A 27,332-nucleotide genomic window follows, 5' to 3' on the forward strand; every position below is an offset into this window, starting at 1 on the left:
CCTACATATGCAAGACAGTATCTTTTTCAAATGGAAACGATTGTCTATCCTCCAAAGTTCTTTGAGGGTGTAGATTATTCAAGAGTTACATGAAGGTGGCCTTGGTGGACACATTGGGCGAGACAAGACACGGACTCTTGTGAAGGAGCGGTATTATTAGCCACAATTAGTACGTGACGAGGGTAAAGCAGTGTCACGCTGTCATATATGTCAGACCTCCAATGGGCAGTCTTAGAATATGAGTCTCTACACCCCGTTACCTATGCCTGACGTGCAACACCCCATACTTTTACATAGTTGAGTGTTATTATTATAATCTAGATTAACATATTTGTGTGAAGATACACATAACCTATGTTATTCACCATCATTTGATAAGTTACAATCCGCCCATTTCAACTGTTGATTATGAAGATAAACCATCACATCATCAAATAAATCTTTTTTTTCTTTTAGGATTTCAACCACCTTAGTAGACAAATCAAATCCTCTATTAGGTCCCCAAACTTCCCAACCCACCACTTAATTTCAATAGTTAGAATATCAATTTTTCAAATCCAACCGTTAATTTAAAATAAATCAATAACAATATGTTGAGACCCATGTATTGTGATCCACTTAGAAATTAAAATAATATAATCTTTTTAATTAAAGCTCGATTGGGGGGGGATGAATAAATCCCGCTAATCGGGGTGTGACCCACATAAAAAAAAAGTAGAGAAAAGTAGAATAACTTATAAATAATAATAATAATGATATATATATATATAAGTAATTTATTTTTTAAAAGTCTATAAAACATCTTCGAAAGATAGAACCATCAGATTTAAATATAAATATTTGATGATTGAAGATATAATAATAATAATAAATTTAATAACAACAACAACAACAACAACAACAACAACAATAATAATAATAATAATGTTGTAATAATGATATTTAATATTATAAATGCGCATTAGGTCATATGATCCCTAATCTAGCCATTGATTTTTAGTTAAGTAGTCCCGTAGATTCTTTTTACCATTGATGTTCAAATTCGAAATGATTCGACCATCAGACTAACAAAAATTCATAATTGGAGCTAAAATTTTTAAAGTATAACCCACCCGATCTATGGATCTGCCTCATCTATAGACCAAAACCCTAATAGGACAAGTAGGGACTATTAGACGGCATAGATCTCTCAACGCCTCACTATGGACCCCACACTTACTACACCAGTGGGTGGACACCTGCGGTACATCACACCCCAAACCGAGTCAAATGGGAGATGACCCAATGAATTTTTGAAAAAGAGGAAATCCTCCTCCTTCCATTTTCCGCCAATGAACAGACAATGTCCGTTCATTTGAAATTGAGCCCACCATCATGGCCCATTGCACTAATCCAAACCATCCATCTGGCAGAGCACCCGAAGCCAACCAAAACCTGAGCAAATCTCATGTGCTAGACCGCCATATGTGCACACAATTGAGGGCATAAACTGGCTGTGTGCGGTTGTCTTTCTGAAAACGGAAACCACGTCCAATTCTCCTTGTTGCAGTGGAATTTTCCAATCCTAACTATCGAGCTATAGGCAATCTCAACCCCATATTCACACTTAACCTAGTTTTAAGGTTGGAGTAGCTAGAGTCATGCAACGGAAGGAATCTTCCTATGGAGATACATGGTTCGATCTCAATCGCCCAAAAGCTTTTAGAAGCTCTTCTAATGCATCACGAGCATTAGTTCTAGGGCTAGAAATAGCCAAACTTGTTGGATTGAAGGTTCAATGAGAAAATCCTCCCTCGCACGAGATTTCATTCCCGACCAAAAATATCAAAGGCCACTGATAAGTGGGGATAGCGGTAACGATTGGTGGGTCCCACAGTGATCAATGGGCCCATCTGGTCCATCCAAAGGCAATGGATCAAAAAATGGGACTGTAATTGAAAGTTGCGATGATCAGATGCTTCATCTCCTTCGTCAAACCAAAAAACTCCATCGTCATGATATAGGCCCCACTTCCTGATCTGAGGCACTCATTTGGTGGACACTGTTGGCAAAAGTCCATCTTTAATGGTGGATTACCCCCATGTAAGAAGATTAAGGGTTTATCACCGCATTTACTAAATGATTAGAAAAATAAACTGTAACTAATCCTCTAATTAGTTGCCTCCATAGGTTTAAGAGAGAATTTCCAGAGATATAAAAACATCCTTTCTATTTCAAGAAGCCAGCCCTAAAAATAGGAACAGAAAGAGAGAGAGAGAGAGAGAGAGAGTCAGATGCAAATCAGAACTCGTGCTGCATCGACTCATTCGAGTCGTACCTGAGTCGAAGCCAAGCTAGACTCTGTCCAGCCACACCAAAATTGAGGGAAGAAGGAGAGGAACAAGGAGGAGTACCCTAGAGGAGAGGAAAGCTCGGTCATCTCTCTACCTTGATGTCGCATCCAGACGATGGGAGAGAAATCGGGCTACAGTGAGTCATTGACTCGCTAGCAAGTCGAGTTAGGGTTGTTGTCAAGTTTTAGGCTTGTTTCAACCTATCTAGTTGGTCTAATTAGAACCAGACTCCTTGTTGGTCTATCTAAAGACGCTAGGCAAGTCAAATCTGAGTATTCTTTGTCCAATAAAAGATGGCTTCGTCAATCTCGAGTTGGAATCCAAGTTTGAGCAGGTTGCCTCTTGGCTCGTTGGGTTACCTCAATAATCCAGAAAGCTAATTTTCTATTGGGCTCAGATCTAGTTTAAGTCATGTGGCTAGCGAAGCCTCCTGTTCATCCACGAAGTCTAAAAGAGAGGAAAGAGCAGGAGGATATGGAGAGATGGGGAAGCGAGTGTCGTATGTCGAGTCTAGTTGGGTTGAGTCATGTTGGGTCAAGTATCCACTGCTGGACTTCGAGAAGAGGGAGAGAAAGTAGGACAAAGAAGGAAAGAAATGAAAGAAAAAAGAAAGAAGGAGCCAGCGAGTGTTCAACTCGTTGAGTTAACTCAGCCAAGTCGACTCCGCAACTGCCGAGTCCATTGCCTTGTCCAGGTTTTTCTTGGTGCATCCTTAGCCTAGCAAGTCAGATTCGAGTCGCATAGTATGACGAGTTGTTATAGATCTTCATGATTTCCAGTAACACGACTTCTCGTCAAGTTTATTCAAAATTGAGTTGTCATCTTGCTAACTCGGTGGACTCACTAGTCGTGTTGTATTGGAATTTATTGGATCCGGATTTCTTTGTTGGTCTATCTAGAGGGAAAGAGAGCAATGGAGAAGAAAGGGAAGAAGAAGAAGAGCAAGTGGAGAGTCAATTTTTTTAGTCAACTCAGTCCAAAATTGAGTCAAGTCATTAACTCGATGACTTGTGGCGAGTTCAACAAAGTTCTGTAGATTTCATTAACCTTACTGGACGTGGTTCCTTACTGGATGTGGGTCCTTACTAGACGTGGGTTGAGCCAGAAGAAAAAAAGAGAAGAAAGAAGAAGAAAGGAAGAAAGAGAGAATAAGAAGTCTTTGTTAAGTCGAGTTGATTTGATGAATCACCAAGTCAATCTAAATCTTGGGTCTAATGTTAGTTTGGACACTTATAGGTCAACTCAGTTCATGTTTGACTTAGTTCAGGTTCAACTAAGTTGGGCCAAGTTCACCTAAGTCCGGACTAGTTCAACTGAGTTCAGTCAAGTAACATTAGCATATAGAGTTCGAGTCTCTTCAGCGAATTAACTCAGTGAGTTTCACAGTCTATTGATTTTAGAGAGTTAATTGTTGCCATTTGGTGTGTCTTTTGATTTCCCTTCGAGTTGGGGTCACTCAGGAATCAAGTTGAGTTAATTCTCCTTATGGATTATCTTGTGGTCAACTAAGTGAGTTGTGTTCACTCCCCAAGTATAGGGTTGTGATGTAGTAATAAACTCGGTGAGACCGAGGTCGAATCCCAAGGGACTGATACCTGTACGTAATCTGAAACTAAATAGAACTAGAACTAGAATGAGATGAAATCTAAATCGAATGAATTTTGAGGAATAATGATGAAATACTAATCTAAAACTTAAGAGAAATCGGAGATAAGAAACTAGGGATTCAGAGGATCCACTTGTAAAGATCAGGGAGATCTTATGCCTGCTTCAAAAATCATGAAAATTAAACTGAACTTACTTGATCTGGTTTTCAAGAGATGAAAGGTATATGAATTAGAATGGATTCCATCACCACACCATGCTCAGGAGACAAAGCAAACAACAGAATTAAACTAATTACTAACCAATCAATCAATGTATGAAGGTTAGGAAGGGTATCGGCATCCAACCATGCCCAGGAGACGATGGTGAACAACAGGGCTTCCTGATGTCATACACAATAAAGGAAAGGAACATGCTCAAAGTCATCGCAGACCCATTGTAATTTTAGTCACAACAGACCATTAAAAACTAAAATAAACATTCCCTTAATTAAAGCCAAATCAACATTAGTCCAGTCTAAGCAAAAGGCATAGCAAAAGTCTCCCATCACGCTACAGGCTTCACCTCTTAGCCCTAACTAAGAGGTTTAGCCAATCACAGGCATGATTAGGCTAAGTTCAAGATAAACAAAAGAAGAAGAAGAAAGGAAAAAGAAAAAACCAAGCCTTGCTCATGTGCAGCCACCCATCTCCCTCTTTCCAACCGAGGTCCACGCCCTTCCCTTCAGTCGTACAAAAAACGAGACCCTTCCCTTCAATCTCTCCCTCTTTCTTATAGTCATCCAGCGCCCTGGAGAGGGAGTTACGCACTCCTCTTTACGCAGCACAGCTCGAAAGGAAATCGTGCGTAAGGTGTACGCACGTTATGTAGTGAAAGCTCCAAACCACTTGCGTTTGGATGAATGATCGGGACGCTGACCGTCCCAGATTTTACAAATATCTTCATGGCTAGGGTCAATCCTGGCTTGGGCATCATCTGGACGGTTTGGATCACCAATCCGATCACAGGCAGTGGCCCACAATCGGTCGGAAGTTCCGGATTTCCCGGACGCGAAAACAGGGTGCGTAACGCACCGGTTCCTCTCCGGGGGGCCCACTCCTCTTCCAAAGTATCAATCGGGACCGTCCATTGTGTGCATGGGTGGGGTATTTACCTCACCAAGGTGGCCTCTTGAGACCATGTAAGATGTTGCAAAATCCTAACCGTTAAATGCATGATGAACGACGGAGTAGAAGATATTGTGGGCCACATAGAATTTGATCCCACAATATCTTCTACTCCGCCGTTCATCGTGCATTTAACGGTTAGGATTCTGCAACATCTTACATGGTCTCAAGAGGCCACCTTGGTGAGGTAAATACCCCACCTATGCACACAATGGACGGTCCCGATTGATACTTTGGAAGAGGAGTGGGCCCCACTGAGAGGAACCGGCGAACCCACGTTCGCCACTGTGAAAGGAATCCAGATTTGAGAAGAAGAGTCGGTCAGCGCTTGCTGACCGACTTTTGGATATTTGGTGTGCGTCCGGTGCACCTGCATAACTTGTACATGCACTACCTGTATGGGTCCCACAGAGATGTTTGTGAGAAATCTACTCCGTCCATCCATTCTGTCATATCATTTAAGTTGCTGATTCAAGAATTGAAGCATATCCAGATGTCATATGGACCCAAAATTGACGGTTTATGGGCTGATCTATCCGTTGGGCCACTTCTACTAGGATCCAATGGCTGAAATTTGACGTGTACGGTTAATTTGTGGTTCTTAGGCCATTTATGAAGTTTCAAGCCCAACGGATGGTGGGAACCCTGTGGTCTAGCATTCTGGACCAATTTCGAGCCACTTGAGCTTCAGTTTCTCGATTTTCTCAGGTCTCTGGCGTGTAAATTCGTCGATCTTGGCCTCTTGGGGTCCTTTCCATGCTTTGGTGAATTCTAAGGGTTAAATCTCAGCTTTTAGCACCTTGTTTCAGTCCAAGTTCGTAAATACACCCTGTATCATAAACACGATTAAAATGGGCTATTAAACGGTACGATGTTCATAAATCTAGGCAACAACTCGGTCTGATATGCAATATTTGACCCTCAACACAACCCCCAACCAGCATTTTGCTAGTCCCGAACAAAATATGCGAAAAGTAAGTTAAGAATTACAGAACAATTTCTATAAATTCGAGTGATTTTTGCAGAATAATCCAGATATGAGAATTCTCAGATTCATGAATGTTGGGTATTACTTTCTCTTAGACTCAGGCGCACGGCAAACTTCATAATCAAGTTCAAAGTATTATTTCAGGAATTAGAAAAATTTTAAACATTGAATTCCATGGATGTATAGTCTAATCTCGACTTATCAACATTAAGATTCACCTCTATATTTAAAGATATTATCGGTAACCAATAAGAGAATTCACGATAACCCAACTTTGCCTTACACATTATCTTTTTATTCTTTTAATTTTTGATTTTTTTTTTGATTAAAAGTAACACCAAGAAGGGGAATCGAATCCTCACTTATAGGGAGCAAACCTATGGTGAGGACCATTGCCCACCCCTTTCCGCTGGCTACTTTGGGAAATTGAACCTTCACCTATAGAGAGCAAACCTATGGTGAAGATTATTCGCCCAATCCTTTTAATTTTCTCAGGCCGGTTCCTTTCATGCTTAGTGAGTACCAAGTAAATTTTTCAATATCAAACTGAAACCGTAATGTGAAAGCGAGATGTGACATGTGAGATCATAACTCAATTAATGTTTACAACTTCTAATTCTGGATTAACAATTCAAACTTAATTATGCAATCCAACAGATACTGAATCCAAGCGTCTTAAATTTCCAACATCATGTATCTTGAAATTCCAAGTGTCCTAGATGGTTATCAAAATCCCTTCGAATTCATAAAAAAGTCTAGAAAAATTTAAAAAAATTTCACAATTTTTGTTCAAGACTAAGAAAATGCTGATTAGGTCACCTAATCTCCCACCCCCAACCTAAAATCTACATGATGTTACAAAAAATTAAAAATTTTCACAATTTTTGCTCAAGACCAAGAAAACACAGATTAGGAAACCTAATCTCCCACCCCCAACCTAAAATCTACATTGTCCTCAATATAAAAGATATGAGCGTGCAATGCACTTGGGACAACGAAAAGTGAATATGAAGTGATGGGAAGATAGTACCTAGATGATGAATCAAGAGACCCTTTCCAAGAGATCGCAACACGGGCGTCAGTCAGCACGAGAGAGAAAGCAACACCAAAATAACAAAAATAAAATCCTACCTATACCACTTTCGTAGGTGCTCTTGATTGCATTTAGCATATGCAACAAGCCAGTCCATTCCGTACCAGTTTCTATGCATATATGTACATGATAATCTACGCCCTTAGCTAGACCTAGATTAGCCGTTCATAGTACACACCCAACTGACCGGGACCTCAAGACCTTGAAACCTATCTCATATCGACCGCCCCATCGCCGCGATCGTGGAGGTACCACCCGTTCGTCGGTATGATAATCTGTTAGTGAGATACGCCGTGAAGAATAATAAGTGTATCATGTGCACATGACACTATGTATTTCATTCCACACATGTGCACAACACATGTACATGCCACACATGGGTGAGAGAATCTCTACCCATGTGTGTGATGTCACATACCCATACCTCTTCTCTCTCATGTGCATGAAAAGTCAACCTTTCTCCATGCCATACACTATACATGACATCACCACACCATGCCATCCCATGCTCCTTTAATCCACCATTAATTACAAAGCATGAATTAAGTACCATAATCCTAGCCTAAGCTAATATTAATCACATTAACTTAACCAAAAATTTATCCATTTCTTTATAAATACCCCTCTATCCCTTAGCATTTCACCATTTTTTTTCTATAAGAGAAAGAGAGAGGAGTGATCTTGGTGGGCCATCAACTCCATCAATCCCATACCTTTCATCCATCTCAACCATCAATTCCATCCCTTCCATACATCTCAACCATCCATCTAATTCATCAAGGTGAGTACACCCACCCTACTCATTCTTATTTTATTTTTGTTGTGTTTATGTATGGTAGAGATGATGTTGATGATGATGTGATTAATGGTGTGGATGATGAAGATAGTATGATTGATGGTGAAGATAATTGCAATAATGATGATGATGCTATTAATGGTGGGGATGCATAGGAGAAAACATATAAAATTAATTTATTATAGAGTTCATGTGGGACCCATTGATAGTGGGCCCCACCAAAATGTTTGTATGGCATCTAAATCATCCATCCATTGGCCCATTGGGCTGGCCAAACTCACACACACCTACACTTCTAAAAAAAGAAGAAGAGAGAGACGCTGCCAGCAATTTGATTTAATGGGGCAGGGGTTGTGGGTCCCCAACGGGCCCCACACATGATGTATGTATTTAATCCGGGTTGTCCATTTAATTTCTCAGCTCATTTTAGCCATGGAGCTGAAAAATGAAGACAATCCAAATCTTAGGTGGCCTACACCATCTAAACTAATGTGCAGACATGGCTAAAGCATATAAAAGCACTTGTTGGGCCCCACCGAAATTTGGATGCATCCGAAACTTGGATTGAACGCTCCACCACGTGGGACACACACAACATATGGATGGATCGTCTGTTGTGGGCCCCATATATGAGAAATAAAAAAACAAACAAACAAAAAAGAAAGCCGAATAAAACGTCTCTGCTTACACCGGAAAGAGGTGGGCCCCACCACAGGCCCTACCTTAATGTATGTTGAACATTAGTACCGTGCATTTGATGGGTCCCCTCTTAAAAATGGGTCACGCCAAAAAGAAACCGTACAAAGAACTCAAGTGGCCCACACCATCTAAAATAATGTGCAGTCATGGCTAAAACATATAAAAGCACTTGCTGGGCCCCACCTGAAATTTTGGTGTATCTGAAACTTGGAATGACCCGTTAAATTAGTGGGACACACGTAATAGATGGATTGGATCGTCCTGTTATGGGCCCCAAATATGAAAAAGAAAAAAAAAATTTGCAAAACAGCCTGACGCTGCAGCAAGCAGCGTCTGCTGTTCACGCTAGAAGAAAATGGGCCCCACCACAGGCCCTACCTTGATGTATGTCGAACATCAGTACCGTGCATTTGATGGGTCTCCTTTAAGAATGGGTCACCCTCAAAATTCAGCCGTACACGGAACTCATATGGCCCACACCATCAAAAAAATGAAAATAAAAATAAATTTATGAAGCTGAATAAATCAGCAATTTTCATGGGTTTGATCATGTGGTATATGTTATATCTAAACCATTCATCCATTTGGTGAGCTTGTCTTAAGGTTTGAGAAGAAAAATAAGATAGATCTAACTATCAAGTGGGCCACACTACAAAAGCAGTAAGGATTAAATATCTACCAATGGAACCCTTTTGGGTAAGAAGTTTTGGACCAATATGAAATTTGTATTTCCCCTTAATTCAGGTCTTGGTGACCTTATGAACATATCGAATGGAAAATAAACATTATGGAGGGCCCTATGAATGATTTAACGGTGAAATCATTATCCTCACTGCTAATTGAGGTGAGATCCAGATAATCTTTGGTTATGATTCATTTTTAGATAATTTTCTAAAATGATCTCTAAAAGTAAATGAAAGGTGTAGGTATAATCAATACATCACTTTAGGACCCATGTAACTTTGATCTCCTTGAACCATTCGTACAATTCGAAGCTCGAGCATGTAAAATCACTTGTTAGGTCCACTTGAAATATGGATGTATCTAAAACTTGGTCTGACCCCTCAATCAAGTGGGACACACATAATAGATGGGCCAGATTTATGAACCACATCTCTGTAGACCCGATTATGAATATTTAATGGAGGGTAAACATCTCAACTTGTGTGTTGTATGGCCCACTTTGATGCAGGTGTTATGCCACTTAATCTACCATGGCTATGACATGATATATATTTAAGATCCCCATCGTTTATCTATTTGATTAACCCTTTTGACTGTATGTTACCATGAAGCAGGCCCATCCAATGATTAGACAGCCGGACATTATGAAATAATATAAATTGAACTCTCATTACTAAAAAATTTTATTATGGGTCATCCTGATGATGTATTACATATTCAACCCATCTAGCCCATGTATCGGGTCCCCTTTAGAGCATTGTCCCAAGGATCAGTCAATCCAACCTGAATTGGACCATATAATACAAGGTTGCGAGAATAATGACCTAACTATTGAATCCAACCTAAGGCCACCATGGGGCATCTATTTAATCTATGCGGACCATCCACTTCCTCATATCATTTTAGAATTTGTGCTAAAATCAAAGTAGACCTAAGTCTTAAGTGAGTCACATACGACTTAACCTCATGGGAAAGCCCCATGAGCTCCACCATATAGAACTCATTGTAAATTCTATTTATTTGTGGGTCCAAGAATGTTAAGGCCCATTTTAAGTGAATGCTATATGGGCCCATCAGTGGTAGCCTTGTTTGGGCCAACCATTGGGCCTCTTCGACATGGGTTGGTAATCTCCATGTGTTGAACATATGACGAACTAGTATTATAATTTTTAAAGTAATGATGAATAATCGCTTTAATGGGCTGGTTGTGGACAGCCCTTGATCACTTGGCACTTTGGTTAGAGTATGGTCCTAAGTAATAGAATCATGTGACTTGTGTCTAAACCCTTAAACATGTTTAATTATAATAAATATGTTGACTCTAGTGGTGTGAGGGTGTGATATACCTGTTTGGTCTATTAATCATGTAGGTATTTGATGTATATATAGCTGCCTAGGCAATGGTGGAGTATATGTAATATACGTAGTCATCTAATTGTATGAATGTGAAATACGTACAAGGCCACCTAACCGTATGAAATCAAGTGGCATTGATGGCCATTCAATGACGTAGGTTTGTGCTTATCGATATAGATACCGCCACTTGAATCACATATAACTAAGTTGTACACTAACTGAATGTGATGTAGAGTTATATTACCCAAGCTAATGCTATTAAGGTCCTGGATTCTATACGCTGTGATCGCTAAACCGTAAATGGTACGATGAAACGTGGCTCTTGGCCCTTAACTATGCAGCACCAAATATGAGCCATTAACTATGTAACGTGTGAAGTGGTTGTAGTATAAGACTTATCATAATTGGTGTAGCCATGTATTCATGGCCTATGAGCAAGGCCCATTGAGATATATTTTTGGCCCATATGATGAGGCTCATTGTGATGTATTTGAGGCCCATGTGTAGGGCCCACCTATTGTGTATTTGAAGCCCATGGGTTGTGAAGCCTGATGTGGTGTATTCTTGGCCCATGTGTCGAGGCCCATAGCGATGTGTAAGGCCCATATGATATGGCCCAATGTGATGTATATGCGGCCCACGAGTGAGGCCCAATGCGATGAATGTGCGGCCCTTGTGAGAGACCCAAAGTGATGTATATGAGGACTAATGTGATGTGTGATTTCGTCATGATGTATGTATTGATGTTTATGTGGGTCACTCCTTGGGAGTAATGTTGGTTAAATGTCCACATTGACAGGCAATGATGGTGGAATGTCCATATTGTGACCTTCCTTTAGGCCTTGTTAGGCCCATTCTCACCGATTCCAATTGACGATGTCGATTACGAGTACATGATAGCATAACATCATGATACATGCCCATACGCACCATCTGCATGTTCGTTATGAGATGTGGTTGATCATTGCATATGTCATTGAGCATGTTACTATGAGACTCCCTGATAGGTGGAGGTTATCTCACATGAATGCACGGTATGCGCAGGATTGATGCATGACTGGATTGTATGACTCATGCATCTTGCATTGTGTGCCCTAGCGACATCAGGGCTGTAGCCTCCACAGGCATATCGTGGATGGCTAGATGGGATACCGAAAATATTTGGTTCTAGCATACGGGCGCCATAGATGTCCCTGGGTGAAAGTCTCTAAACCTCCGAGGCCAGGAGACGCCCAATGTTTAGACAGAGTGGATATATGAGCGCCCGAGTGCCGAATACCGGAGGCCGCGTCTCCCACCGTGTCGTGGTCGGTTGGGAGGGAGTGTGGCCTTACCCGCCCGAGGGTAGGGGGTATTACTAGACCGAGTTTGACCACTCATAAATGTGTCCGCTATCGACGTGCCGGATAGGTATTAGCGGACTATTGGTCAAGCGGATAGTGAGGTTTCTTACGCTCACTTGGACCTTGCCGCCTGGGAGAGAGACAATGCCATTTGAAGTGTACTAAACCCCTGTGATGATCCCAATGAACTGTATCGATATGTGGACTTATTGAGCAGGAGTTGCATACTCATTCATTCATTCATTCACTATTCACACGGGCGGGTGGTGCACAACTATTTATTGTGTGTACCTTCGCAATGGCCAGGATTTCGGTTAGGGCGCGCGACTAACCTGAGATCAGGAGTTTACCACATTGAGTCTGACTATCCAAATTAGGTATGGGACTATTTTGGATAGAAGTCCCTTGTGATAGACCCCATAGTCTGCGATACTATGTACTACCATCCCGACCTCACTCCAGCATAGTCATTTCATTCGCACCACATACTGCATTGCATCCTCGACATCTGATATTTGGCTCTTTATAACTCATCATTTACATGCTGATTTATATTGCGTACTCTGATATTGTATGACTCATGGACTTGTCAGTATTTTCGATATTGTATAATTATGGCATGACAATATGATGATGATGATGTGATTACGGATGCATGTAATATGCTTATGGCTGTGGTATGATTTCCTTGTAGCATATTTATCTTGCCTGCATGTAGGACACACTGCACACACGTGTGTACTCACTAGGTTTTTTGCCTAAGCCTCCTATTTTCTATTTTTTTTTCAGGGTTGGAATAGCTTGGAAGACTTAGCTTTCTTGATGCATTGCATCTATTCTTCGATTTGGGCAATGTTGACGTTACATATCTTTTGTAAAGCATTATACTTATAACCATCGGGACTTATGATGGAGAGTGTTGCTTGGTAGTTTGATCATGGATCTTCATGCTCAGGTATTACTATGTATATTAAAAAAAAAAAAAAAAAATTCAGTCAAAAATCTTCCTTGTGATGCGCTGAACTCGGGACTTGGTGTATGGAAGTCGAGTGCCGAATTCGGGCATTTCGCAGGTGCTTTCAATTGCATTTAGCATATGCAACAAGCCTTTAAACCCCTAGGTTGCCCCTAGTGGACGAGTTGTAGTCTCGTGAGGGTTTGCAGTAATGTTACCCACAAATATTGAACTAACTAATGATAAAAATGAAATGAAAATGAAGAGCTGGGTTGCCTCCCAGGAGCGCTAAGTTTACCGTCTTCAGCCAGACAAATAAAGCAACTACCCTAGTCCTATGAAAGCGATAAACGTACCTATACCTCCATCAGACTAGGAGATCAATCCTGGTAAACAGGAGCAGTCAGGGGCATGGACATGTCCTCTGAATCAAATTTCTCGACAAATGGTTTCAATCAATGTCCATTGACTTTAAACTCCTTGCCATTGTCGGGATCTCTTATCTCAACGGCCCCATGAGGAAAAACAGTAACAACAATGTAAGGGCCGGTCCAACGAGATCGAAGCTTACCCGGAAAGAGATGTAATCGAGAATTGTACAAAAGGACCTTCTGACCAGGTGTGAATGATTTTCGCAAAATGTGTTGGTCATGAAATGCTTTCATCTTGTCCTTGTAAATTCTCGAATTATCGTACGCATCATTCCGGATTTCCTCAAGTTCATTCAATTGAAGTTTGCGTAGCGAGCCAGCGTTGTCTAGATTGAAATTAAGATTTTTGATCGCCCAGTACGCTTTATGTTCCAGCTCCACAGGCAAGTGACAAGCTTTCCCATAGACAAGTCTAAAGGGAGACATTCCAATAAGGTTTTAAAGGCAGTACAGTATGCCCATAAGGCATCGGTCAATCGGATTGACCAATCCTTACGATCAGTGTTAACCGTTTTCTCCAAAATGTGTTTAATTTCTCTATTAGAAATCTCAGCTTGCCCACTTGTCTGTGGGTGGTACGGAGTGCTCACCCTATGAGAGATACCGTATTTTTTCATTAAGCTCTCAAATGGTTTATTACAAAAGTGTGAGCCCCCATCACTAATGATGGCTCGAGGCGTTCCGAATCGAGAAAGGATGTTTTCTTTTAGGAATTTAATGACCGTGCGATGGTCATTAGTTCGACACGGAATCGCTTCGACCCATTTAGTGACATAATCCACAGCGAGCAAAATATATAGATTTCCAAATGATTGGGGGAATGGTCCCATGAAATCGATGCCCCAGCAATCAAATGCTTCAATGATAAGGATGGGATTCAAAGGCATCATATTTCGACGGGACAATGCTCCCAATTTCTGACAACGCTCATAAGCTTTGCAAAACTCATGAGTGTCCCTAAACATAGTGGGCCAGTAAAAGCCACACTGCAGAATCTTGGCCGTGGTCTTTTTAGCAGAAAAGTGACCACCACAGGCCTGTGAGTGACAGAAGGAGATGACGCTCTGATGCTCATCGTCTGGTACACATCTCCTTAGAATTTGGTGTGGGGAACTATTTAAATAATAAGAATCATATTGAAAAAGTTGCGAACCTCGGTGAAGAATTTCTTCTTATCTTGCGCCGGTCGGTATGGCACTTGTAGCAAGATAATTAGCAATATCGCAAACTAAGGTGAATGGGAGACTCTAAGTTGTTCATCGGGGAACATGTCGTTGATATGGGTCCTCTCAAGGGAATCGAGGTATTAAGGAAGAAAGGTGATCGGCCACAACGTTTTTACTCCCTTTTTATCTTTAATTTCCAAATAAAATTCTTGGAGTAGAAGGATCCATTGTATCGGCGGGGCTTAGAATCATTCTTAGAAAGAAGATACTTAAGTGCCGCATGATCTGTATAGATAATGATCTTGGATCCGATCAAGTAGGACCTAAATTTGTCAAGGCGAACACTACGGCTAAGAGTTTTTTTCCGTAGTTGAGTAGTTCACTTGGGCGGATTTAAAGTCCTACTCGCGTAATGGATGACGTAGGGTCTCTTATCCTTTCTCGGCCTAGAACCACTCCAAGAGCATAATCGAAGCGTCGCACATAAGCTCAAAAGGAAGGCTCCAGTCGGGTGGCTGCATGATAGGTGCAATGGTTAACGTGCCCTTAAGCTTGTTGAACGCTTCCTGGCATTGCTCAGTCCACTCGTACGGAGCATCCTTTTGAAGAAGATTACATAGAGGACGAGAGAGGAGACTAAAGTCCTTTATGAATCGCCTGTAAAATCCTGCGTGTCCTAAGAAAGATCGCACGTCTCTGATGTTCTTGGGTGGAGGTAGGTTAGAGATAAGATCGATTTTTGCCTTATCTACCTCGATTCCCTTGGACGAGATGATATGCACAAGGACAATTCTCTTCTGAACCATGAAATGACACTTCTCCCAATTAAGTACCAAGTTCTTTTCTTCACATCTTTTCAACACACATTTAAGACTTTCCAAGCACTTGCTGAAAGATGGACCGTAAACAGAGAAATCGTCCATGAAGACCTCTAGATATTACCCCACCATATCAGAAAAGATACTAAGCATACATCGCTGAAGGTGGCAGGGGCATTACATAGTCCGAATGGCATCCTTCGATAGGCAAAGGTGCCGTTGGGACATGTAAATGTGGTCTTTTCCTGGTCTTCAGGGGCTATCTCTATCTAGTTGTAGCCCGAATGCCCGTCAAGGAAACTATAATAGGAATAACCAGCTAACCTTTCCAGGATTTGATCAATGAATGGTAAAGGAAAGTGGTCTTTCCTCATGACGGTATTCAACTTCCTGCAGTCAATGCACATTTTCCAACCAGTAGTGACTCTAGTTGGCACGAGTTCATTATTAGCATTGGCTACGATGGTGATTCCGGACTTCTTAGGGATCATTTGAGTTGGACTCACCCATTGACTATCAGATATAAGGTATATGATACCCACGTCTAATAGTTTAAGAACCTCGGCGTTAACCACTTCCTTCATGTTTGGATTTAGTCTACGTTGTGGTTGCCGAGTGATTTTTGCATTATCCTCAAGATATATGCGGTGAGTACAAATCGAGGGATCGATTCCCTTGAGGTCCGCTATCGTCCATCCCAGGGCTCCTTTATGCTCAATGAGAGTAGATATGAGCATACTCTCCTGTTCTTTCTCCAGGTGGGCAGAGATCACCACCGGGTATGTCTCATCTTGACCTAAATAAGTATATTTCAAATCAGAGGGCAAAGGTTTTAAATCAAGCTTCGGCGGCTTGAGGTTAGACGGTAGAGGCACTACATCGGTTTGTGGCAATTCTTCAAATTGTGGCCTCCACCGGTTAACTTCAAGTACCGGTGCAGTATCAAGCAAGGCGCATGTCTCCCTAATCATGTCATCATCAAAATCATGGGAGTGGGCCAGGCACGTCTCTAGATGGTCGGAGGATAAGGTTAGAGGTGTCGTATCTTCCACGAAAGAGTCAATCATGTTAATGTCGTGGAAATCGTCATCATCCTCTAAGTTTCTGCCATTATTGAAAAAGATGTTTGACTCCAATGTCATATTCCCAAAAGACATAGTCATGACACCATTCCTGCAATTGATAATTGCATTTGAAGTGGCAAGGAATGGGCGACCAAGAATGACGGGGATCTGAGTGCTTATGTTATTGATGGGTTCGGTGTCCAGGATGATAAAATCTACAGGGTAGTAAAATCTATCAACTTAGACTAACACATCCTCAATTATCCCTCTTGGTACACGAACAGAGCGATCAGCAAGTTGTAGTGTGGTTAGGGTGGGTTTTAATTCACCCAAACCTAACTGTTTGTATACCGAGTAGGGAATCAGATTGACGCTCGCTCCTAAGTCAAGAAGTGCGTGATCAATTCGATGGTTCCCGATTACACATGATATGGTTGGGCTACCAGGATCGTTGAATTTCTGTGGCACGTCTTGCTTTAGGATGGCACTCACTTTCTCAGTCAAGAAAATTTTCTTTTGAATACTTTGCCGTCTTTTGGTCGTGTATAAGTCTTTCAGAAATTTGGCATATGAAGGAATCTGTTTCACGACATCAAGTAGAGGAATGTTGACTTTCACTTGTTTCAACACCTCTAGGATATCCTGAGAGTTAGAGAGAGGTTTTGGTGCGACTAACCATTGGGGAAAACGGGCAACTGGCTTTTCTAGAAGTTCCAGTTTTAATTTTTGTGGGGCATCACTAGATCCATCATTGTTGTCCTTTTCTGGTTCTTGAGGCTTTTCGGGCCTAACCGGAAGAGTTTTATCAATGATCTTTCCACTCCTAAGAGTGGTGATGGATTTAGCGTGCCCCATCTGATTTGAAGAGCTGGGATCATTAATCTCGTACTGCGGTTTAGGATTGGGGAGAGGTTGTGCAGGAAGCATCCCCTTTTCTATAACCGTCATATGAGAATCTATCTTTTGCATAAAATCTGTAATTCCCCGCATTGCCTGAGCCAGCTCTTGTATGGAATTTTGAACCGGTTCCTCTTGAGGTTTCACTTGATTTGGATTTTGATTGAAGAAACCTTGAGGGGTAGCCGTTTGTCCATTCCTCCAACTAAAGTTTGGATGATTTTTCCAACCAGGATTGTATGTATTGGAGTTAGGTCCAGTAAAAGGTCTTTGATAGTTGTTTACGGCATTAGCTTGTTCATTCAACACTCCTCGAAAGGCGGGTATTGTAGGACAATTTTCAATTGTATGAATGTTGCAATCACAGATGCCGCAAATAATTTCATTAACCTTATCCTTCTTTCCTTCCATGGCCTCAACTTTCCTTATGAGCGTAGTCACTTTACACTTGAGATCATCCTCTTCTTTCAAGAGATATAATCCACCTTTCTCCTTTAATTGAGTCGGCCTAGACGTGGTGTTTGATTTTGGGTAATAGTCCCAAGATTGTGTTTTTTCAGCCAGACTGTCGAGGTAGTCCCATACCTCGTCGACATCTTTATTAATGAACTCTCCATTATACATTGTCTCGACCATTTGGCGCATGGAAGATGTCAGTCCATCATAGAAAAAATTTGTAATGCGCCACGTTTCAAATCCGTGTTGTGGGCATGAACTGACCAAATCTTTGAACCTTTCCCAACATTGGAAGAATGTTTCATCTTCCTTTTGGGCAAAGTTCATGATTGCTTTTCTGAGGGTAATCGTTTTATGATGTGGGAAGAATTTTTTTATGAATTCCCTCTGCATGTCGTTCCATGTGCCAATGGATCTAGGACGCAGTGAATGTAACCACGTCTTGGCCTTCTCTTTTAAGGAAAAAGAAAAGAGTTTCAGCCTGATTGTATCCTCAGATACATTAGGAAAATATAATGTAGCTATAATCTCATCGAACTCTTTCAAATGTAAATATGGACTTTCTGATTCAAGTCCATGGAATTTGGGAAGGAGTTGGATAACTCCTGGCTTGATGTCCATTTGTCCTGTGTTTTCAGGGAAAATCATGCATGAGGGCGTACTCACTCCTGCCGGTTGTAGATAATCTCGTAAAGTACGAGGCGGGGGTGCCTAATGCACCTCATTCTCATCTTTGGTATCCTCCACCCAAGGTGGAAGTAGAGGAGGTTGGTCTTCAGCCATAACTTCAATTAACTCAAGGGATTTCGAGTGGTGTCTAGTCCTACGATGAATAGTTAACCCCTTAACCAATCCTCCTTCAGTCAAGAAACATCGAGTGTTGTCACGGGCCCACTTGGGCATGAAACACTCGTAGCCCTCAATCAAATTCGAAACCTAATCCTAAGAAAGGAAAAGAAAATCTAGAAAGAAAGAGAGAATTGGAAAGAAATTACCAAATTGAAGTCCCTAAGTTAAAGACCTGTAAAAGAAAAATAAACAAGTCAGTTTCTAAAGAGAAGGTCTAGAATTAGAAAATCTTTAGAAAGAAAGATAGAAATAAAATAGTTTCTAAAAGAAGAAGATCCTAAACTAGAAAGTAAATTACTAAAGGAGAACTGAAAAATAGAAAGTAGAGAAAGAAATTTCTATCTTAAAGGCCTACAAAATATGAAAGTTAGTTTTTTAACCAAAAGTCTACAAGTAGAAAATTTCTAAAAATAAATTAGGAAACTAAGTTAGATTCTAAAAGAGCCAAAATTAGAAAGAATTTCTAAACAGGGAGATAACTAACCTATTTTAAAAACCAACAGAGGAAAGTTTCTAAAAATAAACTATTTCCTATAAATATGAAAATTCTAGAATTAGATAATTTCTAAAATTTAAACATAATTTTAACAGTAGAAAAAGCAGAGAAATTAGGAGGGAATTACCAATTTAGAAACTTATGTCAGGATCCTACAAAACAGGAGAACAAGTTAGTTTCTAAAAATAAAATAAAATAAAAACCTTTAACCTAAAGTTAGTAAAATCCTAATCTTAACCTAATTTTAAAACCAATTAATTTCAGAAAATCGTAACCGTCAATCTCCGGCAATGGCGCCAAAAACTTGTTCACTCCCCAAGTATAGGGTTGTGATGTAGTAATAAACTCGGTGAGACCAAGGTCGAATCCCAAGGGACTGATACATGTACGTAATATGAAACTAAATAGAACTAGAACTAGAATGAGATGAAATCTAAATCGAATGAATTTGAGGGAATAATGGTGAAATATTAATCTAAAACTTAAGGAATTCAGAGGAAGTAAACTAGGGATTCAAAGGATCCACTTGTAGAGATCAGGGAGATCTTATGCCTGCATCAAGAATCATGGAAAATTAAACTGAACATCCTCTGATATAATTTTAAAGAGATGAAAGGTATATGAATTAGAATGGATTCCATCACCACACCATGCTCAGGAGACAAAGCAAACAACAGAATTAAACTAATTACTAACCAATCAATCAATGTATGAAGGTTAGGAAGGGTATCGGCATCCAACCATGCCCAGGAGACGATGGTGAACAACAGGGCTTCCTGATGTCATACACAATAAAGGAAAGGAACATGCTCAAAGTCATCGCAGACCCATTGTAATTTTAGTCACAACAGACCATTAAAAACTAAAATAAACATTCCCTTAATTAAAGCCAAATCAACATTAGTCCAGTCTAAGCAAAAGGCATAGCAAAAGTCTCCCATCTTGCTACAAGCTTCACCTCTTAGCCCTAGCTAAGAGGTTTAGCCGATCACGGGCATGTTTAGGCTAATATTCAAAATAAACAAAAGAAGAAGAAGAAAAGAAAAAGAAAAACCATGTCCGGACCAAGCCTTGCTCATGTGCAGCCACCCATCTCCCTCTTTCCAACCGAGGTCCAGCCCCTTCCCTTCAGTCGTACCAAAAACGAGCCCCTTCCCTTCAATCTCTCCCTCTTTCTTATAGTCATCCAGCACCCTAGAGAGGGAGTTACACACTCCTCTTTACGCAGCACAACTCGGAGGGAAATCGTGCGTAAGGCGTACGCATGTTATGCAGTGAAAGCTCCAAACCACTTGCGTTTGGATGAATGATCGGGACGCTAACCGTCCCAGATTTTGTAAATATCTTCATGGCTAGGGTCAATCCTGGCTTGGGCATCATCTGGATGGTTTGGATCACCAATCCGATCACAGGCAGTGGCCCACAATCGGCCAGAAGTTCCGGATTTCCCGGACGCAAAAACAGGGTGCGTAACGCACCTACGCTGTACTGATGGTGGGGCCCACATCGCTTTTGTTTTGAGAAATCCACACCGTCCACTGCATTCTGCTCGAAAAACCAGGTGGGAATCACTGTTTTTGGATCAAATTCTATGTGGCCCACAATATCTTCTACTTCGCCGTTCATCGTGCATTTAACGGTTAGGATTCTGCAACATCTTACATGGTCTCAAGAGGCCACCTTGGTGAGGTAAATACCTCACCTATGCACACAATGGACGGTCCCGATTGATACTTTGGAAGAGGAGTGGGCCCCACTGAGAGGAACCGGCGGACCCACGTTCGCCGCTGTGAGTGAAATCCGGATTTGAGAAGAAGAGTCGGTCAGCGCTTGCTGACCGACTTTTGGATATTTGGTGTGCGCCCGGTGCACCTACATAACTTGTACATGCACTACCTGTATGGGTCCCACAGAGATGTTTGTGAGAAATCTACTCCGTCCATCCATTCTGTCATATCATTTAAGGTGCTGATTCAAGAATTGAAGCATATCCAGATGTCATATGGGCCCAAAATTGACGGTTTATGGGCTGATCTATCCGTTGGGCCACTTCTACTAGGATCCAATGGCTGAAATTTGACGTGTACGGTTAATTTGTGGTTCTTAGGCCATTTATGAAGTTTCAAGCCCAACGGATGGTGGGAACCCTGTGATCTAGCATTCTGGACCAATTTCGGGCCACTTGAGCTTCAGTTTCTCGATTTTCTCAGGTCTCTGGCGTGTAAATTCGTCGATCTTGGTCTCCTGGGGTCCTTTCCATGCTTTGGTGAATTCTGAGGGTTAAATCTCAGCTTTTAGCACCTTATTTCAGTCCAAGCTCGTAAATATACCATGTATCATAAACACGATTAAAATGGGCTATTAAACGGTACCATGTTCATAAATCTAGGCAACAACTAGGTTTGATATGAAATTTTTGTTCGACAGGATCACAGGAGGGTCTTAGTTATTGTTTTTGAAATTAACTCAGTGTTGGTCTTTAGTAGTTCTTATTGTATTATAATCACGTGTGGACCAAGACAATTGAGTCTATTAAGACAGGATCGCATCGATGTCAAGTTCCATCTAACCTACGAATCGTGTAAGCTTAAGGATTCGATTATAAGGGTGCACCTCTTGACGATATTAGTTGGAAATTCAACTCACGAGGTGATAACTTTTCTGCTTGGGCTTTCTGCTTTCATGTTAGTTTAAACAATAATTTCTATTTTAATCTTGATTGATAATTGATAATTATTTCATGATTAGTTTTGTTAGTTATTGGAATTGATTCTCAAATCATATGCTCAACATTTATCTGGTGTAAACCCTTACATGTTACACTCGAAGATCTCCTCTTGCTTGTCGATTGTTTATGAAACTTAAATTGCTACATCGATTAGTGGAAAATTGCACTTATTTATGTATATCCAGATTGGGATGAAACATGATTGATTGTGATTACAATGGATACTCGATGTAATGGCCATTTTGTGTATTGGTCTAAATGGAATTTTATTATGGACTTACCATCCTATGGATTGTTTGTGTCATTGTGGATTTTGGGGTTAATTCCTTTTTATCACATCCTTTGATGGACTATTTTCCCTATAAGGCTTTGATTTAATATTTTCATTATGTGGCTTTGGTTTAATATTTGGCCCATGTGGCTTTGATTGGATACTTAGCCTACGTGGCTTGATGGATTATTTTCGTATAACCTTTCAATGGTAAGTCCCACTTGTTAAACTATGATTGTCCACTAGTTGAGGAGGTTATCATTAAATATCCCAGTGTTGGAGTCTCATGAGTCGGAGATAGTGGTATGAGATATTATGCTTGAGCTGTTGACCTGTGCTGGGTGACGAGCCTCCCATAGTGACTTTTGAACTTTCCTAAAAATGGTTGTGTGAAATTAGAATAATAACGATTGGACTAATTGTTCACAACCTCAAGTGCAGGGTCGCGATGTAGTAATAACTCGGTAAGACTGAGGTCGAATCCACCGGGACTAATCTTATACGTTTCTAAATTTAGGTAAAATTAAAACTAGAAGAAGATCTAAATCTAAATTTAAAATATTAGAGAGAGTAATTGTGAATGATGTAATTAAAACTTGTGAATTTAAAGGTGGGAACTAGGGTGCCAAGAATCCACTTATAGCAATTGAGATGCTACCTTACTTGATTCAGGAAACACAACTGGATTCAGAGTCCTATCTTATCCAGTAGGAAGAAGAGATGATCAATTCTTTGAACTTCTCATTGATTCAGCCTTAATGGAGGAGAATTGTGAAGATTTGAAGAGATTCCTTCACCTTACCATGCCTATGGGACGATGGTGAATAATAGGATCTACCAATCCTACAATCTCAAATGGAAAAGAAGATATTCAAAACTATCACAAGCTCTACTATAATTTCAATCACAATAAACCACGAAAAATTAAAAATATTCCTTAAAATTAAATTAGAAATCAATAAAGTTCAATATAAATAAGAATCAAAGTAAGATAAACATCCAAACATGCTACAAGCTTCACCTCTTAGCCCCAGCTAAGAGGTTTAGCTAATCATAAACATGATTGAACCAAAATCTTTTAAAGAAAGCACCTCTTAGCCCCAGCTAAGAGGTTTAGTTAATCATAGACATGATTGAACCAAAATCTCTTAAAGAAAGTATAAAAACAACTAAGGAAGAAGAAGAAAAACTCTTGACGATGGCTCTCCACTCTTTTGCTCCACTCCTTAAACCCTAGATGATGCCTAGGAACGTCCTAGGGACTCCAATTTATAGTTGTGAAGCCCCATCTTATGAAACTCTTTGGAATTTTTAAAAACCGTCTTGAATTTACGCACTCCACATAAGTCCTGTGTTACGCTTCGGTCGAACCAAATTAAGGTTGAAAATCGCACTTTCTTGCTGGACAATTCTGTGCGATTTCGGTAAGACCGAAGTTGACTTCGGTTGGACCGAAGTTAATGCGGAAAAATCTTATGCAGAAAATTTATCAAATTTAGATCAGACCGACTCCAACCGAAGCTTCGGTCGGATCGAAGTTGGCTCAGGTCGGACCGAATTATCCTGTTTTCTTCTTGGACTATTTTCTGCGATTTCAGTTGGACCAAAGTTGGCTTAGGTCGAACAGAAATGTCTTATTTTCTGTTGTGGATTCTGCATTTTTTCAAGTCCTTTCTTCATCTTTTGTACTTAGTTTCCTTAGATCTTTGGCATGTAAATTTTTCATTCTTGGTCTCCTAAGATCCATCTTTTGCCTTGCTGATTCTTGAGTATTAAATCTATACTTTTAGCATTCTTTTCAATCTAAGCTCTCAAATTCACCTTGCAACACAAACATGTATAAAATATATCATTAAACCTTATCATGTTCATAAAACTAAAATATAAATAGGGGAAAATATGAAATATTTGACACTCAACACACAAAAACTTGTTCACAACCCCAAGTGTAGGGTCGCGATATAATAATAATAATCTCGGTAAGACCGAGATCGAATCCACATAGACTAAAGTCATATATTTCTAAAAGTAACTAGAAAGTGAGATTTTGAAAACTTAGAGTCGAATCATATACGCAAACCATCAAATAAGTTCTTTATCAATTAAATCAGAGCATAAGTTTATATATCAAGTTTTTCAATGTGCTCACTGAAAGTCAACTTACTTTCCATAAAAGTATTATTGTTTCATTAACCATGCTCATCACCTCAAATTAATTGAATAACCAAGTGTTGATTTCGAACTTATCCCCTTCTTCTTCTTTTTTCAGTTTTTGATTTTATATCGGCAGTCTCTTTTTAGTCATTCAGTCTTCTCATCTTTATTCTTTTCAATTTTTTTTTTCAATCTTTTCATAACCTTTTTGTTGATCTCACTGTTTTTTAACTGGTTCTTTTCATCTTTTAAGGTGGATAAAATTCTCTAGATTCAATTCTCAACATCTATCAGTGATTCACATGCCAATAATAAATTATTATTTTTTTGCATAATTCACAGAAAATGAATTGAATGTGCTTTGTGTTTTTAGGTCAACATGATATTCAAACTTCTCCTAGTTAATTAAGTGAAAGAACTTCGGTGATAGTTTACTCGGTTGATCAAACTCCAACAATTCAAGATTCAATCTTTATCTTATTATCCTACTCAAGACATTCTTAATTACATAAACTATCACCTTCCAAATAGGTTTTGAATTTGAAAAATTGAAAATTTTCAAAATTTTTGCTCAGAAATTAAGAAAATACTAATTAGTTTACCTAATCCACACCACCCAATCAAAAATCTACATTGTCCTTAATGTAAAAGATATAAGCATTTAATGCACATGAGACAACGAAAAAGAAAGGAGTAGTGATGGAAAGATAGTACCTAAAGAGGGAAGATTTGAGGCTTTTCTAAGAAACTTAACATATAGATGGGTTAGCATGAAGACTGAGCTTATTGAAAAACAAACTATCGTAATCCTAAATTCTATGAAAGCAATAAATCCTAATCCTAAAATCGGAAAGTATGGGAAAACTACTCAATCATGCAGCAAGGTTCCTCGTTTGGCCAGTATCTTAATAAATTTCTCAAAAGGTTTCTTAACAAGATCATCCAAAAGCCCTTTTTGCAATAGGTTTAGATGCCCTGGAGCATGAATGTCTAAAGAAATTTATGAACCTCAGCATAAAGTTTTCTTTTAATTTTCGGAGGTGTCCAAAGTATATACGATTCACCTATGACAGAAAAAGTTTCAATATTAGTACACCATGGTGAATCAGAGACTACAAGTAGATGAAATTCAGAAAAATTCTCTGCTTGTGGTGTAGTCTCACCGCATTCCGAAGTTTCAGACTTTAGTTCAATTTTCATCTTCTCCTCCTTTGATGGTAAACAATCAGGATCTGTGGAAGGAGGGGTTTCAAAATAATGATTCCCTCGGTCAGTATCAACTACTGAAGTAGTGTCTCGCAAAGCATTCACTCTGTCTTGTATCATAGGATCATTTAAATCTGCAAGGTGTGCCAAGCAGACTTCCAGAGATTTAGGAGTTTCAATTAAAAGAGACTCACCATCTTCAAATGTATCCATCAAGTTTATCTCATGCATCAGGTCTTCATCCCCTTGTGGCTTGTGCAAATGAAACACATTGAATTTTATTGTCATATTCTCAAAAGATGTTTTCATTATTCCATTCCGGCAATTTATGATAGCATTGGTAGTGGCCAGGAATGGCCGGTCTAATATGATTGAAATTTGAGCGCCTACATTTAAAACTGAGTGTGTGTCCAGGACGTCCAAGATGATGAAATCTACTGGATAGTAGAATCTTTCAACTTGGACCAACACATCTTCTATCATCCCTCTTAGTATTCTAGTCGAGCGGTCTACAAGTTGTAATGTTGTTTTGGTGGGTTTCAACTCACCAAGGCCTAACCGTTCATATATCGAGTATGGTATCAGATTAACACTTTCCCCAAGGTCTAGAAGTGCCATATCAACCCTGAAGTTTCCCATCGCACATGAGATCGTATGACTTCCAGGATCCTTATATTTTGGGGGAGTGTTTTGATTGATTATGGCGCTCACCTGTTCAGTCAAACATGATTTCTTATGTACGCTCAACTTCCGCTTTACCGCACATGGATCTTTTAGGAATTTGGCATAAGATGAGAACTGTTTAATTTCATCCAACAAGGGGGTGTTGATCTTGACTTATTGAAAAACCTCTAGACTATTTTGATTCTCACTTAGTTTTTTGATGTGATGAGACGTTGGGGAAATGGGGCCACGGGTTTGTATCCTTGTAATGGCTCTTTGTCATATGGAGCATTGCTAGATTCACCACCATCCTTTGAATTTTTGGAATCCTTAGGTTTCTTAACCTTCATTGGAATCTCTGTCTATTTCATTTCCACTTCTCAGGGTGGTGATAATTTTAACATGTTCCACATGTTGAGTTGATGAGTTAAGATCACTTATTTCAAATTGTCTCCCTAACATTCAGTTGTGTCTCAAGTCTTGTAATCGAAGTTCTAAGCTCATTCATAGCCTGCAGTTACTTTTGCCTAAATGCATTTAATGTATCTTCAAGGGTTATCCTAAGTGGAAGTCCACTAGGTGGCCCTTGTGGATAATTGGTTATATTTACAATTGGTTCATTTCTCCAATTAAGGTTCCACTCATCAGAAGTGTGTGTGTCAGAATTTGGTGCACTAAGTAGCTGTTGATAGGTGTTTATAGTATCTGCTTGAACATAAGACACCTCTTGAAAAGTTGGGATTGTAAGACAATATTTGATTGGGTGTACATTGCTCTCACAAATTCCATAGATGGTTTCAACAACTGCTTTGGGCTGAGTTGATTCCTTCTTATATTCCAAGTCCTCAAATTTTCGTGTGAGGATTGCTAACTGTACATTAATATCATCCTCCTCCTTGAGTGCATGTATTCCTATCTCTCTTAGCACTTCCTTGGGAGTACTAGCTTGGTTTGATGTATCCCATGATTGAGCCTTTTTAGTTAGCATGTCAAAGTAATCCCATGCATCTTCTGGTTTCTTATCCATGAACTCGCCATTACACATCATCTATATGAATTGGCACATGTTTGGACTGAGTCCGTCATAAAAAAGATCAACTGTTCACTAAGTTTCA

At 39.9% G+C, this 27,332-nt stretch overlaps 1 non-coding gene across 1 annotated transcript; it reads left to right on the forward strand.

Moving 5' to 3' along the window:
• The first annotated feature begins 18,088 nt into the window (after positions 1–18,088).
• LOC131235734 (small nucleolar RNA R71) lies at positions 18,089–18,195 on the forward strand. The gene has a single exon (XR_009166257.1). It is a non-coding gene; the product is annotated as a small nucleolar RNA R71 (small nucleolar RNA).
• Positions 18,196–27,332: the final 9,137 nt, after the last annotated feature.

Source organism: Magnolia sinica, chromosome 19 (assembly GCF_029962835.1).
Source record: "Magnolia sinica isolate HGM2019 chromosome 19, MsV1, whole genome shotgun sequence".
NCBI classification, from domain to species: Eukaryota; Viridiplantae; Streptophyta; class Magnoliopsida; order Magnoliales; family Magnoliaceae; genus Magnolia; species Magnolia sinica.